The 19077-nt window shown below is 47.7% G+C and overlaps 1 long non-coding RNA gene across 1 annotated transcript in view; it reads left to right on the top strand.

Annotated features, from left to right (window-relative positions):
* The first annotated feature begins 468 nt into the window (after positions 1-468).
* LOC138796649 (uncharacterized) overlaps positions 469-19077 on the top strand; it is a 95334-nt gene continuing 76725 nt past the window's right edge. Inside the window, exon 1 of the long non-coding RNA XR_011363778.1 lies at positions 469-725. This is a non-coding gene — a long non-coding RNA (uncharacterized lncRNA). The remainder of the gene's footprint in view (positions 726-19077) is intronic.

The following is a 19077-nucleotide window of genomic DNA, read 5'->3' as shown; positions in this document are numbered from 1 at the left end:
CACAGACCCCCTGACCTCCATAACATCCCATAACAGTGCAGCCACAGACCCCCTGACCTCCATAACATCCCATAACAGTGCAGCCACAGACCCCCTGACCCTCCATAGCATCCCATAACAGTGCAGCCAGACCCCCTGACCCTCCATAACATCCCATAACAGTGCAGCCACAGACCCCCTGACCCTCCATAACATCCCATAACAGTGCAGCCACAGACCCCCTGACCTCCATAACATCCCATAACAGTGCAGCCAGAGGGTGCTTACCTCATGTGTATCATATTTCACTGCACAGAAACTGAAACCACCTCATATACAGCCCCATAGTGTGATAACACAACAGCCAGCCTGACAGGATCCTCTGTGGTGAGAAGAAAGCCCGGGAACTGCAGACTGAGATTAGCTCCTCCCACACAAGAGTCTGGTCACATGGGCATGATGACATCACAGGGCCTTTAGCATCTACCTTGTAGCCAGTAGTTGCTGCTGGGGAGTGTAGTACAAGGAGCTGTCAGTGAGGAGATATTATTACCTCACAGTCTCTGTCACCAGCAGCATGCAGTGCTAAAGCCTAACAAGGGGCGACCACCTGAAAAGGGACAATCCGCACCTACCCCTGGAGGTGGCCATTACTTCAGGAAGTCCTTCTACTGTCTGGACTATGCCCGGTGGTGTACGGCACATAGAAAGACCCGGACTCCATTGATCTCCGCTTGGCTACTCGGGTAATAATGTGGGGTTAGTTGTTCTCTGGCTGTATAGACCTGTATGTGCTACAAAAGGATTCCTACACTAAGCTTCTTCCTGATCAACTTCCCCAAACATGGTGTAAAGTGAAACTGGCTCAGTTGTCCCTGACAACCAATCAGATTCCACCTCTCATTCCTCACAGACTCTTTGGAAAATGAAAGGTGGAATCTGATTGGTTGCCGGGGGCGATTGAGCCAGTTTCACTTTACACCATGTTTGATGAATCTCCCCCTCAGTGTTTTCCTCACACTACACCTGCACCAGTTCTAACTAAAAAATGACGAGGCTGAAGTTGGTTTCTTATTCAGCAATTTCTTATTCAGAGGATTTTTCGTTTTCCTGTTTTAGCTATTATTCTTACAGAAAATGTATACATACCCTAACATAAGTGAGGGGCCCTGAGAGGACCGGTGATAAAAATGGCCAAAAGGACCCAAGGTTGGCATAAAAATGGGCATCAAAGTTAAAACACTAAATTCTGATTTAAAAATAAAATTTACTTTGGGCCACTGATCTCACACTGATAGTACACAGAGAGGGATGCCCTGCATCACATCCAAGAGAGTCCAGCCTGGCCCAAAGTGGTTCTGGGTATAAAAACTGGCATCAAAGTGGGCACATAGGGATTTTTCATTATTTGAATAAGTAGCAGGTGTTTTCAAAGGGTTAAATGAGTTTGGGCCACTGATCTCACACTGATAAGGCTAGGTTCACATTGCGTTTTCAGCATCCGTTTAACGCATCCGTTTTTTGCAAAAAACGCATGAAAAATGGATTGCAAAAAACGGATTCATTTGTGTGCATCCGTTTTTCCATTGACTTCCATTATAAAAAAAAAACGGATCCGTTTTTTTTGGCGGACCAAAAAACGTTGCTGACCCTATTTTTCTGGACGTTAAAAAAAACGGATCCGTTAAACGGATGCTGAAAACGCAGTGTGAACCTAGCCTAATACACAGAGAGGGATGCCCCGCATCACATCCAAGAGAGTCCAGCCTGGCCCAAAGTGGTTCTGGGTATAAAAACTGGCATCAAAGTGGGCTGATTGGCATTTTTTTCCTAATTTAATTAAGTAACAGGTGTTTATAAAGGGTTAAATGAGTTTGGGCCACTGATCTCACACTGATAATACACAGAGAGTGGCTCCAGTTTTTATAATGGTCTGTATGTACAATGGAGCAAATGCCAAACTGCACCACAACGGCATCGAGGATGAAGATAAGAGACATCCCGTCATCCATGGCGTCTCCGCTGCAATAGGGACATATCAGCGGGTTAGATTACTCCCACCTCCAGGTAGTTCCCCTTTAAGTATATAGAAATAATCTTCAGTGGCACTCACCATGAAATATCACCTTTATTGAAGCAAAAACACGCTATACAGGAAGCATGAGGACGCTCACCCCCGGCCTATGACCGTTTCACGCCTTTCCGGCGCTTTCTCAAGGCATTTTCTGGATTTGGAATAAAGTTCCCCTTTAAGGCCAGTTCACACGGAGTAAAATCGGTGGAATTTGGCAACGGAACTCTCCGCCTGCCTCCCATAGACAGACTGTATGTCACAGAGGCAGGCGGAGAGTTCCGTTGCCAAATTCCACCGATTTTACTCCGTGTGAACTGGCCTTAAAGGGGAACTACCTGGAGGTGGGAGTAATTTAACCTGCTGATATGTCCCTATTGCAGCGGAGACGCCATGGATGACGGGATGTCTCTTATCTTCATCCTCGATGCCGTTGTGGTGCAGTTTGGCATTTGCTCCATTGTACATACAGACCATTATAAAAACTGGAGCCCCTCTCTGTGTATTATCAGTGTGATGCGGGGTCCCCCCTCTCTGTGTATTATCAGTGTGAGATCAGTGGCCCAAACTCATTTAACCCTTTGAAAACAGCTGTTACTTATTCAAATAATGAAAAATGCCTATCTGCCCACTTTGATGCCAGTTTTTATACCCAAAACAACTTTGGGCCAGGCTGGAGTCTCTTGGATGTGATGCGGGGCATCCCTCTCTGTGTGTACGTAGTGTGAGATCAGTGGCCCAAACTCATTTAACCCTTTAAAAACACCTGTTACTTATTCAAATTAGGAAATAATGCCAATCTGCCCACTTTGATGCCAGTTTTTATACCCAGAACCACTTTGGGCCAGGCTAGACTCTCTTGGATGTGATGCGGGGTATCCCTCTCTGTGTATTATCAGTGTGAGATCAGTGGCCCAAAGTCAATTTTATTTTTAAATAATAATTTTGTGTTTTTACTTTGATGCCCATTTTTATGCCAACCTTGGGTCCTTTTGGCCATTTTGATCACTGGTCCCCTCAGGGCCCCTCACTTATGTTAGGGTATGTATACATTTTCTGTAAGAATAATAGCTAAAACCGGAAAAAGAAAAATCCTCTGAATAAGAAACTGCCGAATAAGAAACCAACTTCAGCCTCGTTAAAAAGTGTTGGTACATCCAGGGGTGGGCGCGTACCATTCCTGACCACTGTGGAAAGTGCCATAGGGGTACACCACCATCTAGCCCAGCTACATACCAGCTGCCTCCCCTGGGTCACCACACGTGGACTAGTAGAATATAGTGATGTCACAATACCAGAATTTTGAGTTCGATACCGATACTAACTTTTTTATTTCAATACTCAATACCAGTTTGATACTTAGTAAAGTATAAAAAACAGTGGTAGAAATATAATACCCCCTAGACAACAAATATAATAAATCCGAAATGTTATCTATATTCTTCAGGCCCGCTCTATTACAGTGATACCAATTTATAGACTTTTTTATTTTATTGCGTTCAAAATAGAGTTTACATTTTTTAAATAATTGTGGTTAAAATTGCCTTCTTCTATTTCAGCTATCGGTATGCTGGGGGTTGTAGTTTTGTAATATTTCAGCTATCGGTATGCTGGGGGTTGTAGTTTTGTAATATTTCAGCTCTCAGGCTATGCTGGGGGTTGTAGTTTTGTAATATTTCAGCTCTCAGGCTATGCTGGGGGTTGTAGTTTTGTAATATTTCAGCTATCGGTATGCTGGGGGTTGTAGTTTTGTAATATTTCAGCTCTCAGGCTATGCTGGGGGTTGTAGTTTTGTAATATTTCGGCTATCGGTATGCTGGGGGTTGTAGTTTTGTAATATTTTAGCTATCGGTATGCTGGGGGTTGTAGTTTTGTAATATTTCAGCTATCGGTATGCTGGGGGTTGTAGTTTTGTAATATTTCAGCTATCGGTATGCTGGGGGTTGTAGTTTTGTAATATTTCAGCTATCAGGCTATGCTGGGGGTTGTAGTTTTGTAATATTTCAGCTATCGATATGCTGGGGGTTGTAGTTTTGTAATATTTCGGCTATCGGTATGGTGGGGGTTGTAGTTTTGTAATATTTCAGCTATCGATATGCTGGGGGTTGTAGTTTTGTAATATTTCGGCTATCGGTATGGTGGGGGTTGTAGTTTTGTAATATTTCAGCTATCGGTATGCTGGGGGTTGTAGTTTTGTAATATTTCGGCTATCGGTATGCTGGGGGTTGTAGTTTTGTAATATTTCGGCTATCGGTATGCTGGGGGTTGTAGTTTTGTAATATTTTAGCTCTGAGGATATGCTGGGGGTTGTAGTTTTGTAATATTTCGGCTATCGGTATGGTGGGGGTTGTAGTTTTGTAATATTTTAGCTCTGAGGATAGGCTGGGGGTTGTAGTTCACCGGCAGCCACAGGCTGGGAACACTATGAGATGCAATATAATGTAACAGTGTGTACTTGTGGTTATCCCCACTATCCAGAGTCTGATACAATGGCTGCAGCCGTCACCTGTCACCATCACCAGGGACTGTGCCCAGATTCTATTATATTCACTAGCACAGCTCTGCTGAACCAGGTGCCATGATCACTAATACAGCTCCGCTGAACCAGGTGCCATGATCACTGATACGGCTCTGCTGAACCAGGTGCCATGATCACTAGCACAGCTCTGCTGAACCAGGTGCCATGATCACTAGCACAGCTCTGCTGAACCAGGTGCCATGATCACTGATACAGCTCTGCTGAACCAGGTGCCATGATCACTAGCACAGCTCTGCTGAACCAGGTGCCATGATCACTAGCACAGCTCTGCTGAACCAGGTGCCATGATCACTGATACAGCTCTGCTGAACCAGGTGCCATGATCACTAGCACAGCTCTGCTGAACCAGGTGCCATGATCACTGATACAGCTCTGCTGAACCAGGTGCCATGATCACTGATACAGCTCTGCTGAACCAGGTGCCATGATCACTGATACAGCTCTGATGAACCAGGTGCCATGATCACTGATACAGCTCTGCTGAACCAGGTGCCATGATCACTAGCACAGCTCTGCTGAACCAGGTGCCATGATCACTAGCACAGCTCTGCTGAACCAGGTGCCATGATCACTGATACAGCTCTGCTGAACCAGGTGCCATGATCACTGATACAGCTCTGCTGAACCAGGTGCCACGATCACTGATACAGCTCTGCTGAACCAGGTGCCATGATCACTGATACATCTCTGCTGAACCAGGTGCCATGATCACTGATACAGCTCTGCTGAACCAGGTGCCATGATCACTAGCACAGCTCTGCTGAACCAGGTGCCATGATCACTAGCACAGCTGTGCTGAACCAGGTGCCATGATCACTGATACAGCTCTGCTGAACCAGGTGCCATGATCACTGATACAGCTCTGCTGAACCAGGTGCCATGATCACTGATACAGCTCTGCTGCAATAGTCATTATCATTAAAGGGGTTGTCCAGCGAAAATCTTTTTCTTTCAAGTCAGCTAGTGTCAGAAAGTTATATAGATTTGTAATTTACTTCTATTACAAAATCTCAAGTCTTCCCATACTTATTAGCTGCTGTATGTCATGCAGGAAATGTTGTTTTATTTTCAGTCTGACACAGTGTTCTCTGCTGACATCTCTGGCCGAGACAGGAACTGTCCAGAGCAGGAGAGGTTTTCTATGGGGATTCATATAAAACCGAGACAGAGTTCCTGTCTCGGCCAGAGATGTCAGCAGAGAGCACTGTGTTAGACTGTACATAAAGCTAGATTTCCTGCAGGGCATACAGTAGCTAATAAGTATGGGAAGACTTTTTTGGGAAGTATGGGAAGAGATTTTTTAATAGAAGTAAATTACAAATATACAGTACAGTGGTGCCTTGGACTACGAGCATAATTCGTTCCAGGTCCGTGCTTGTAATCCAAATCCACTCTTAAACCAAAGCAAATTTTCCCATAAGAAATCATAGAAATGCAGACAATTGGTTCCACACCCCAAAAATAATGATTTATTATTCTGAATAACATGTAAAACAGATGAAACAAACATTCAGAAACAGCAAAATATGTGATATTATAAGTTACTGTACAGGAATGGAGAGGATGGGAAACACAAGGGCGGACAGAACCTGCAGGGAGCATGAAGGAATGAGCAGGGCAGATGTGGGCACATACATGCAGCACTCTCTGTCCAGGGAGAGAGGGGTTACAGCTATGGAGAGATTACCTCCACAGTCCTGTCCCCTGATGTAAGGCTAGGTTCACACTGCGTTTTCAGCATCCGTTTAACGCATCCGTTTTTTGCAAAAAACGCATGAAAAACGGATTGCAAAAAACGGATTCATTTGTGTGCATCCGTTTTTCCATTGACTTCCATTATAAAAAAAAACTGATCCGTTTTTTTTGGCGGACCAAAACGGACCAAAAAACGTTGCTGACCCTATTTTTCTGGACGTTAAAAAAAACGGATCCGTTAAACGGATGCTGAAAACGCAGTGTGAACCTAGCCTAAGCCCCAGCCTGAAGTGGATCTGCTATGATTTGGAAGGGAAAGGAGACTTCCTGGGTCAGAGTACAGAGCTCCTCCCCCACTCGCGCTCCCACCCAGGACAGGGAGCTCTTAAACCAAAGCAATGCTCTTAAACCAAGTCACAATTTTGAAAGACTGTGAGCTCTTAAACCAAAACGCTCTTAAACCAAGTTACTCTTAAACCAAGGTACCACTGTGTATAACTTTCTGATATCAGTTGATTTGAAAGAAAGATTTTCGCTGGACATCCCCTTTAATACAAATGCTGCTCTTCTAATTATATACAACCTACATTAGAATATCCAAATTTTGGCCCAATAGTAAACAACCTCCACAGGGTCAACCAGAATCACTAAACCTACAAAAACCCCATAACAAATTGAATCCACAAATACTGATTATATATCCAAATAAATTTTATTGAGAAAACAACAACCCGTAATCCCCTAAAAAACATAAATCCACACAGACAATTTAAAAACAGGAGGAGTCAGGACAGATATTATACATACTTATACAAAACAACTTTCATAAAATAACACTGATTCAAATGACTACAACAATGCTCATATGGTAATATATATTATTGCACTGAGTGAATATGCATCAATCCCTGTATATTGCAACAACCCCAAATAGCAGCAAATGTATATTGGACACACTATATATAGCAGCATACAATTGATTGCACATAAATCCCAATTCAGACTGTATGTATATATCCCTGTAAGGATACAACCAATGATTGCACCTATGTCCCTATACCTATGTATACCAAATCCAAGCTGCAGAGTTACTGATCCACTGAGATAATACTCAGAGAAGTATGCCGGGATATATCACTCACCCACACTGGATATCCTGACTCCTCCACTCCACAGTGAAATGAAAGTTGTTTTGTATAAGTATGTATAATATCTGTCCTGACTCCTCCTGTTTTTAAATTGTCTGTGTGGATTTATGTTTTTTAGGGGATTACGGGTTGCTCTTCTAATTAGCCTGATCACTAAAACGGCTCTGCTATAGCAAGTGATCAGACGGCTCTGCTATAGCAAGTGATCAGACGGCTCTGCTATAGCAAGTGATCAGACGGCTCTGCTATAGCAAGTGACCAGACGGCTCTGCTATAGCAAGTGATCAGACGGCTCTGCTATAGCAAGTGATCAGACGGCTCTGCTATAGCAAGTGATCAGACGGCTCTGCTATAGCAAGTGACCAGACGGCTCTGCTATAGCAAGTGACCAGACGGCTCTGCTATAGCAAGTGATCAGACGGCTCTGCTATAGCAAGTGATCAGACGGCTCTGCTATAGCAAGTGACCAGACGGCTCTGCTATAGCAAGTGACCAGACGGCTCTGCTATAGCAAGTGACCAGACGGCTCTGCTATAGCAAGTGACCAGACGGCTCTGCTATAGCAAGTGACCAGACGGCTCTGCTATAGCAAGTGACCAGACGGCTCTGCTATAGCAAGTGATCAGACGGCTCTGCTATAGCAAGTGATCAGATGGCTCTGCTATAGCAAGTGATCAGACGGCTCTACTATAGCAAGTGATCAGACGGCTCTACTATAGCAAGTGATCAGACGGCTCTACTATAGCAAGTGACCAGACGGCTCTGCTATAGCAAGTGACCAGACGGCTCTGCTGCACCAGGTATCACTAACACAGCTCTGCTGCACCAGGTATCACTAACACAGCTCTGCTGCACCAGCTGCTGTCTGCACCAGTTACCATAATTGCAGAGGAAGAGAAGATGTTACACAGGATCCCAGACACACTATAGCCAGAGCACGGCCCATCCCCCCCCCCCCCCAGTCACCCCTGCATCACTGATGTCTGCTCCTCACAGCCCTGGCCCACTTCCCCCACCTGCCAGCGGCTGGATCCTCACATGTGCTGCACATGCACCCGCCTCCTCTGACCTCCCGCTCTCCCTCTTCTCTCCCTAGCTGCGGAGGGAGAGCAGAGGAGGTGACCGCAGGGGGCTGCACACAGAGAATACGGCAGGCGCTCAGCTAGCCGCCGCCCGTGTTCTCTGCACTGTACTTTATGTTAAGCTGCGCTATTAAGCAGCGTAACAAAAAGTATTGATACCATGAAATCCTGGTACCAAACCGTTGTTTTGCCCGAAATATTGGTAGTATCGACATTGTGTTGCATCGTGCATCCCTATACAGTGGTACCTTGGTTTAAGAGTAACTTGGTGTAAGAGCATTGCTTTGGTGTAAGAGCTCCCTGCAGGGGCGTAGCTAATGTCTCCTGGGCCCTGGTGCGAGAGGCCAACCTGGGCCCCCCCCCCTCCTTACACGACCAAGTGATGCTATTGTTGTGTGTGTGTGTGTATATATATATATATATATATATATATATATATATATATATATATATATATATATATATATATACACACACACACACAGTGGTGCCTTGGATTATGAGCATAATTCGTTCCAGGACCGTGCTTGTAATCCAAATCCACTCTTAAACCAAAGCAAATTTTCCTATAAGAAATCATGTAAATGCAGACAATTGGTTCCACACCCCAAATATATTTATTATTCTGTACTGTACAGTAATGGAGAGGATGGGAAACACAAGGGCGGACAGAGACTGCAGGGAGCAGGAAGGAATGAGCAGGGCAGATGTGGGCACATACATGCAGCACTCTCTGTCCGGGGAGAGAGGGGTTACAGCTATGGAGAGATTACCCCCCCCCCACCCACAGTCCTGTCCCCTGATGTAAGCCCCAGCCTGAAGGGGATCTGCTATGATTTGGAAGGTGTTTAGAGTACAGTGCTGTAGACCTACAGTACAGTAGAGTACAGTGCTATGCAGGCCATGCCCCTTCTCCACTCGCGCTCCCACCCAATACAGGAAGTTCTTAAACCAAAGCAATGCTCTTAAACCAAGTCACAATTTTGAAAAACTGTGAGCTCTTAAACCAAAACGCTCTTAAACGAAGTTACTCTTAAACCAAGGTACCACTGTATGTATATATATATATATATATATATATATATATATATATATATATATATATATATATATACACACACACACACACACCAAGACAGATATTACCTATTACCGCCATACTGTTACCGACCAAATCCTGTATACTGAGACCAATATTACCAGTAATACCAGTATATAGGGAGGAAACATTACCGCCACACCACAACCACTACCATCACCACCATATTGTTACTGACCAAATCCAGTACACTAAATCACCTCATCCAGTCATATAGAGGTGGCCCCAGCTCTACACAGGCTCTATACACCATATACATTACTGTGCAGTTATATCAGGTGACTCACAGGAGACGTCTTTTCTGATCGGAGTTCTTTCCTTTTCATCATCTTCTCCATCCGTCCTGGGCCGTTATGAGAACTTCTCCGAGCCACGAATCCACAGAATCTGCCAGACAGACATATTAGTCTCCTCACTCTGGCACCATCTCCATCTCTCTACACACTGCACATCTGTACTGTCCCCTTTACACCCTCATTTAGTGGGTAGCCCTGACTCTATGAGACCTCCTAATAATATATGCCCCCCTCTGTGTATTCCCTCTCCCCCTATGTTGCCCCCCCAAATAGATGGCCCCCTCTACCCCCTCCCTTATAGATGGCCCCCTCTACCCCCTCCCTTATAGATGGCCCCCTCTACCCCCTCCCTTATAGATGGCCCCCTCTACCCCCTCCCTTATGGATGGTCCCCTCTCCCCCCACCCTCCCTTATAGATGGCCCCCTCTCCCCCCACCCTCCCCTATAGATGGCCCCCTCTCCCCCCACCCTCCCTTATAGATGGTCCCCTTCCCCCCCCCCTCCCTTATAGATGGTCCCCTTCCCCCCCCTCCCTTATAGATGGTCCCCTTCCCCCCCCCTCCCTTATAGATGGTCCCCTTCCCCCCCCTCCCTTATAGATGGTCCCCTTCCCCCCCTCCCTTATAGATGGTCCCCTTCCCCCCCCTCCCTTATAGATGGTCCCCTTCCCCCCTCCCTTATAGATGGTCCCCTTCCCCCCCCTCCCTTATAGATGGTCCCCTTTCCCCCCCTCCCTTATAGATGGTCCTCTTCCCCCCCCTCCCTTATAGATGGTCCCCTTTCCCCCCCCTCCCTTATAGATGGTCCCTTTTCCCCCCCTTTATAGATGGTCCCCTTCACCCCCCTCCCTTATAGATGGTCCCCTTCCCCTGCCCCACGCTCATAGATGGCCCCTCTTTCCCCCCACCCTCATAGATGGCTCCTCTTTCCCCCCACCCTCATAGATGGCCCCCTCCTTCCCCCCCACCCTCATAGATGGCCCCCTCCTTCCCCCCACCCTCATAGATGGCCCCCTCCTTCCCCCCACCCTCATAGATGGCCCCCTCCTTCCCCCCACCCTCATAGATGGCCCCCTCCTTTCCCCCCACCCTCATCGATGGCCCCCTCCTTCCCCCCACCCTCATAGATGGCCCCCTCCTTCCCCCCACCCTCATAGATGCCCCCCTCCTTTCCCCCCACCCGTACAGGCTGGTAAAAAAAACTAAACTTAACTCAACTGACATCGCGCTCCCACGTTGATCCTCACTCCTTCGGTCTGTCCCCGGCTGCTGCGCAGCTGCCAGGGGTGTCGCGTCTTATCCCCGGCAGCGCGCGCATCCCAGAACTCCCTGCGCGCCGGAAACCGGAAGTCAGAGCCCAAGGCGCGCAGGGAGTTCTGGAATGCGCGCGCTGCCGGGGGTAAGACGCGACACCCCCGGCAGCCGCGCAGCAGCCGTGGGAAAGACGGAGCCAGACTCTTGTGACCGCAAGCAAAACAATGCTTGCGGTCACAAGAGTGACTGATCGGGGGGCCCCGCGGGCCCCCCTTGTGGCGGGCCCGGTCGCGGCGGCGACCCCCGCGACCACGGTGGCTACGCCACTGGCTCCCTGTACTGGGTGGAAGGGGGAGTGGGGGAGGGGCATGGTCTGCATCGCGTGGTCTACAGCCCTGTACTCTGACCCAGGAAGTCTCCCTCACCTTCCAAATCATAGCAGATCCACTTCAGGCTGGGGCTTACATCAGGGGACAGGACTGTGGGGGTAATCTCTCCATAGCTGTAACCCCTCTCTCCCCGTACAGAGAGTGCTGCATGTATGTGCCCACATCTGCCCTGCTCATTCCTTCCTGCTCCCTGCAGTTTCTGTCCCTCCTTGTGTTTCCCATCCTCTCCGTTCCTGTACAGTAACTTATAATATCACATATTCTGCTGTTTCTGAATGTTTGTTTCATCTGTTTTACATGTTATTCAGAATAATAAATCATTATTTTTGGGATGTGGAACCAATTGTCTGCATTTCTATGATTTCTTATGGGAAAATTTGCTTTGGTTTAAGAGTCGATTTGGATTACAAGCACGGCCCCGGACGAATTATGCTCGTAATCCAAGGCACCACTGTACATATATATATATATATATATATATATATATATATATATATATATATAATAGAAAATGTACGCGGTGCTGCCCGTGTATAAGATGTCAGTATGTTAATTAGAGTTGTTCTAAGGTGCCCAGGACGCCCATCTATACCCTTGGTTTTTTGAGGAGTTTAAGGGGAAATCGCCAGGAGACCTATATTCCCGACAGTTCTGCACTGTTTATGTAAATTGTAGCTTATGCACATTAGAAATAAACTAAAAATGTTAAACATCCTAAACATCCTAAATACCTAATAGCCAAACTGAGATGTCATGTGATCAGACTGTATACAGAGCTTGGTTATATACAATATTGGCAGTGTAATATACAGAGCCTGGTTGTATGCAACATTTTCAGTGTTATATACAGCCTGGTTATATACAACATTGTCAGTGTTCTATACAGAGCCTGGTTATACACAGCATTAGCAGTGTTATATACAGAGCCTGGTTATCTACAACTATGGCAGTGTAATATACAGCCTGGTTATATACAACATTGGTAGTGTGATTGCCAGGTGCATAGACATAAAGGGGGAGAATTATCAAACATGGCGTAAAGTGAAACTGGCAGATTCCACCTTTCATTTTCCAAAGAGTCTGTGAGGAATGAAAGGTGGAATCTGATTGGTTGCTAGGGGCAACTGAGACAGTTTCACTTTATACCATGTTTGATAAATCTCCCCCAAAGATCTTTACCTGATACAACTCTGGAGCAGCAACATACAATTGTCCATGCAGAAAAAATGCAGAATCCAGATTTATGCCGCCACCTGCAGTGATCGGTCTTGGGCCGTGTTTAATGTAATTGCAAATGATGCTTAAAGGGTAGTGATGAGCGAGTACTAAAATGCTCGGGTGCTCGTTACTTGAGACGAATATCTCCCGATACTCGAGTGCTCGTTTCGAGTAATGAACCCCATTGAAGTCAAGGGGAGACTCGAGCATTTTTGCAGGGGACTCAAGTTCGGTAGAGGGAAGGTGGTGTGAAAACCTGTCAACCTCAGAAAATAATGGAAACACAACGGAAATGGACAGGAAACAGCAGGGGCAGCATGTATGCATGCCTCTGAGGCTGCCTAATAGCACCATTATGCCTAGTGGACACGAACCAAGGTGCTGACAGCTAACTGGCTGAGCCAGCTGTCAGTCACCATCAAGGGTACACCTGATGCCTCCCGACCGGGGGTGGTGAGGCCCATGGCCACAGCTACACACAAAAAAAAGCTAAACCAGCTGGCTGGTTGTCGGGGAAGCGATTGGCGGCCCCCGGCAACCAGTCCCGCTCCTCCACAGAAGTAGTGACGTCAGAGCATGGCAGTGAGGACACAGAGAACCATTAGAAGTGAGTGAGGAAGCAATTTAGCCTCCCAATAATTAGGACAGACACAGCATGGTGGAAGAAGACTTGGGTGTTGGCTGAGAATTGAAGGAGTAGAGGAGATACCAAGAATCTTCATTTTGAGCTGCTTTCCCCGGGTGGACAGTGGAATTCAGGTGAAATCCAGGCTTTGTTCATTTTTATAAACGTCAGCGCTGTCAGTTGACAGGCGCGTGCGCTTATCAGTGATGATGGCGCCAGCTGCACTGAAGACCCACTCTGACAACACGCTATCGACAGGGCAGCCCAGCACCTCCAAGGCGTAAAGCGCCAGTTCGGGCCACGTATCCAGCTTTGCAACCCAGTAGTTGTATGTAGCAGAGTGATTGGGAAGGACGTTGGTATGGTCAGCAAGGTACTCCCTCACCATCTTTCTGAAGGCCTCCCCCCTACTCTATCTAGACTGGTTGACATAGTCTTGCTGGGGTGCCATGAAACTGTCAAAGGCCTTGAAGAGTGTTCCCCTGCCCCTTGACAAGCTGCCTGCTCCACCCCTCCTCTCCCCCGCTCTTTGGACCACAGAACTACGTCCTCTGGCGCTAGTGGTGTCAGATGGGAAGTATATTTTTAGCTTCTGCACCAGGGCCTGTTAATATTGATTCACTCTCATACTGCGTTCCTCGGCAGGAATGAGAGTGGGAAATTTCTGTCTGTACCGAGGGTCCAGGAGGGTGAACACCCAGTAATCGGTGTTGTCAAAAAAAATTTTTAACCCGAGGGGCACAGGAAAGACAGCCTAACATAAAGTCAGCCATGTGCGCCAAGCTCCCAACACGCAAGAACTCCCTCTCCTCATTATGCTCAGTTTCCTCCTCCTCCTCCTCCTCCTCCTCCTCCATCAGTTCCTCCTCTTCAGGCCATACACGCTAAACAACTAAGGATTGAACATGGGTACCCTCTCCAGTGGCGGCAGCAGTCTGCTCCTCTTTTTCATCCTCCTCATCCTTTATTCCGTGGTAAGAAACTGACGTCGGGGTGGTCTGGCTATCTAGCAGCGGATATTCTTCCCCCGTCTCCTGAGATGAAGGCACCTTCTCAGGCTGAGCAGGGAGGTTTGAAGCAGACACAGCAGAGGGATGGTGAGGTTGATCATGGCGGCATCGCCGCTGACCATCTGTGTTGACTCCTCAAAGGGGCCCAGTACCTGACAGATAGCAGACATCCACGTCCACTCTTCATTGTAGATTTGAGGTAGCTGACTGACCTGACATCTGGCATTCCACAATGCTGGTAAACCCTGGCTACTGTCTGATCGGTGGAATTCCACCTCGTGGGCACATTGCACAACAGTCTGTGAGCCGGCAGTTGCAAGCGCCTTTGCACTGCCCTAAGAGTGGCTTCATCTGTGGTTGACTTGCGGAAATGCACACAGATGCGCCGCACCTTGGTGAGCAATTCAGCCAAATTGGGGTAGGTCTTAAGGAACCGCTGCACCACTAGGTTGAACACGTGGGCCAGGCATGGTACATGTGTGAGGCTGCCGAGTTGCAGAGCCGCCACCAGGTTACGCCCGTTGTCACACACAACCATGCCTGGTTTGAGGCTCCGTGGCGCGAGCCAAAAATCTGTCCGCGCCATGATGCCCTGCGACAGCTCCTGGGCCGTGTGCCTCTTGTCGCCTAAGCTCAGCAGTTTCAACACCACCTGTTGGCATTTACCCACCGCACTGCTGATGCAACTAGCGCTATGAAATGGAGGCGACGTGCTCATGGTCGGTAATAGAGAGGAGGAGGAAGAAGAGGAGGAGAAATAGGTGTATAAATCATGAGAGACCGCGACCGAGGTAGGCCCCGCAATCCTCGGTGTGGGCAGCACATGAGCGGAACCAGGGTCAGACTCTGTCCCAGCCTCCACCAAATTGACCCAATGTGCCGTCAGGGAGATGATGTCCCTGCCCGCCAGCACTTGTCCACGTGTCTGTGGTTAGGTGGACCTTGTCGCTGACCGCGTTGGTCAGGGCACGGATGATGTTATCCGATATGTGCTGGTGCAGGGCTGGGACGGCACACCGTGAAAAGTAGTGGCGGCTGGGGACAGAGTACCGAGGGACAGCCACCGCCATGAAGTTCCTAAAAGCCTCTGTCTCTACCAGCCGATAGGGCAGCATCTCCAAGCTCAGCAGTTTGCCTATGTGCACATTTAGGGCTTGTGTATGCGCGTGAGTGGCAGTGTATTTGCGCTTCCGTTCAAAGGCCTGCTGCAGGGACAGTTGTATGCTGCGCTTGGACACCTAGCTGCAGGGTGTGGAGCATTGTGGAGGGGAAGGGATGCGTGTAGGGCGGGAGGCGCTCATGCCTGGGGCCTGGGCGGGGGGACAGAGCCTGACAGAGCCAGCACGTGACACAGGGAAAGGAGTCGGGGTGTGACTTGCAGTCACTGAACGGCCTTGGTTTCACTGAGTGGGATGTTTAGCACTCATATGCCTGCGCATGCTGGTAGTGGTTAGGCTGGTAGTGGTGGCTCCCCTGCTGATCCTGGAGTGGCACACGTTGCACACTACAGTTCGTTGGTCATCCGCACTTTCTTTAAAAAACCTCCAGACTTGGGAACATCTAGCCCTGGCCACGGGAGTTTGACTTTGTGAAACAGTTGCTGATCTACTTGCTCTGCCCCTGCTTCTCCCTCTTCCCACCCCTCTTCCTCTTTTAACCGGTCCTGCAGGTTACTTGCCTCCCCCTCAATAGCACTGTCTTCACTAGGCTTATCCACCCAGCTCGGGTCAGTCACCTTGTCCTCATCCACCAGCTCTTCCTCCAATTCCTCACTCTCCTCCCCTCTTTGAGTTACATCCATGACAACAACCTCACTGTCTGACAACCGGGTGTCATCGTCGTCATCAGACACGTCTTCCAACCCCCACTCTCAACACCCACTGACTGCGTGAGCTGCATAGTTTGGGCATTGGGACAGAACTCAGGGAAGGGTCCAGAAAAGAGTTCCTGGGAGCATGGTGGTGGTGGATCTGAATCCCTTTTTTCCTTGGAGGGGCCAGGCTGTGGGGAAGGAGGCTGAGCTAATGGAGCAAGGGTTTCACTCCCTTGGGTACTGTGGGTGGACCGCGTGGAAGACTGAGTGATGGAGAAGTTACTGGACACATTATGCGCTATCCATGTGATCACCTGTTCACACTGCTGCGGTTTCAATATCCGTCTACCATGAGACCCCGTACGTTGGGCGAAGAAGCTACGGAGTGGACGCCTGCGGTGTGACACTGCTCTCTCCTCAACAGGTGCTGCTGTGTAACCCTGCTCTGAACCACGGCCTCTGCCAACTGCATCGCTTGGAACCCCACTCCCTTGTCCTCGACCCTTAGCCTTGGGGTTCACCATTTTTTGGACACTGCTCAGTATGGAGCTTAGATATACCTTGCGTAAGAAATACATAAATCAGAAAAAAATACTTGTGGTCCCACTAGTTTTGGGGGGCTGTGGGATACAATCTGGTAGTGATTGCACCTATACACACTCTGTGACACCCCCTTACAATGAGCAGTGGAGGTCTATGCAGGTGTACTACAAATCCCAGCAATACAATGTAGTACAGCAGCACCACCAGCCACAAAATCATAAAATAGTACTAAGTACCTCTTAGGAGTCTGTATGCAACACCCAATTTTGCCTTTCTGCCAGCAGCCGATCACCACAGTGTGCTGCTGAAATCGTGGTAGCTGAACTGCAAGTCCCATTCAGCAGTCTGTAGTAATACAATTTAGAAACAATTTGAAGCCCTTACAAGAGCTGTTTGTTTGTTTTGCTAGTATACCCTGCCTACTGGAAGACTAATTCCTTCACTAACGCTCTCCCTAACAAGCAGCAGCTCTGTCCCTATTCTCTTTCTGCATGCATGTGAGCCGGCGCCGATTTTTATATGGCAGGGTCATCTAATCTGGCCAACCAATCGCTGCTATCAACATGTATGGGTCCCACGTGATTGCAGGATATACCAAAGAGTCTCCTGCATGTTTATTGGCTGAGAAATAGCGCCTAAACTTACAGGAAACAGATGATGAGATTTTTTCAAGTATCGCAAGATGCTCATCCGAGTAACGAGTACCCTAATACTCGAACGAATACCAAGCTCGGACGAGCATGCTCGCTCATCTCTATTAAAGGGGTACTCTGGGTTGGGGTCATTTTTATTGTACAGCCTGGGAGGGGGTGGCTATAGAAGGCGCTGGTGAAGGAACCGGTGAGGTAAGTGATCGTCGCCATCTATATCCACCCTCTCCCCGGCTGTACAATAAAAATTACCCCAGCCCGGAGTAGCTCTTTAACAGGAAACTGCAATTGTCTAAAAGGTATATTTTCATCTTAGTTAATCAGTAAAATTAGTGTATACCGGTAGGGTACAGTTGAAAGGGTTCTGTATACCTAAAGTATATAGTTTTTAGGGGTTCTTTATAGCTTAGTGTATAGTTTTTGGGGGGGCTGTATACCTGTAGTGTATAGTTGAAGGGGTCCTGTATACCAGTATTGTATAGTTGGTGGAGGTCCCGTATACCTGTAGTGTATAGTTTTGGGGTCCTGTATATCTGTAGTCTATAGTTGGTGGAGGTACTGTTTACCTGTAGTCTACAGTTTGGGGTCCTGTATACATGTAGTATAGAGTTGGAGGAGGTGCTGTATACCTGTAGTGTATAGTTTGGGGGTCCTGTATACCTGTAGTATATAGTTGGTCGAGGTCCCGTGCACCTGTAGTGTATAGTTTTAGGGTCCTGTATACCTGCAGGATCGTATTTACCATTAGGCACCCGTAGTCCGGTGCCTATATATATATGATGGCACATGGACTTGTAGAATATATATATATAGAAGGGCACATAGACTTGTAGAATATATATATATATATATATATATATATATATATATATATATATATATATATAGGCACATGGACTTGTAGTATATATCTGTATTATAAAAATGAAAGTCTGTCTGTCTGTCCTTCTGTCTGTCTGTCCTTCTGTCTGTCTGTCCTTCTGTCTGTCTGTCCCAAATAGACTTCCAAACGCCTGAACCGTTTGACCCCTAAATTTGGCACACAGATACATTGGGTGCCCGGGAAGGTTTTAGCGAAGGTCCGGCCCCCGCCAGATGTACAGGAGGGGAGGGGGAGGGGGAAGAGCGGCGCCCCATAGAAATGAATTGGGAATTAGCTGCAGCTTTGCCCACAGAAAACGGCAGTTGGAGCCTTAGCAACCAATAGGATTACTGCTTTCATTTTCACAGGGAGCAATGGTTGCTAGGGAAGCTGCCTCACAACATCCACAGTAATAACTGGTAGACCCCCTACTCCATCTATACAGTACATGTATACAGGACCCCCTACTCCATCTATACAGTACATGTATATACAGGGCCCCCTACTCCATCTATACAGTACATTAGGGCTGGGCGATTAATCGAATTAATTCGATTAATTCGCCCAGAATTTGAGAATCGATTTGACTTTTTTGGAAAATCGAAAATCGATTTTTCCAAAAAAATCATTGGATTTGGGCGCGCGGGCGGGCTGCTCGCATCCTCCAGCTACTGAAACAGCGTGAGGAGCGAGAGCGCCCAGCAGCGTCCTATGTCCCCGCCTCTGACCCGCCCCCATAGCCGGACGTGTACGCGCGCTTCCTCCCGGCCGCACATGGAGGTCCCCAGAGGAGGCTGCAGATAC

This window comes from Dendropsophus ebraccatus, chromosome 7 (assembly GCF_027789765.1).
Source record: "Dendropsophus ebraccatus isolate aDenEbr1 chromosome 7, aDenEbr1.pat, whole genome shotgun sequence".
Lineage (NCBI taxonomy): Eukaryota > Metazoa > Chordata > Amphibia > Anura > Hylidae > Dendropsophus > Dendropsophus ebraccatus.
This window is presented reverse-complemented; position numbering and strand designations above follow the sequence as displayed.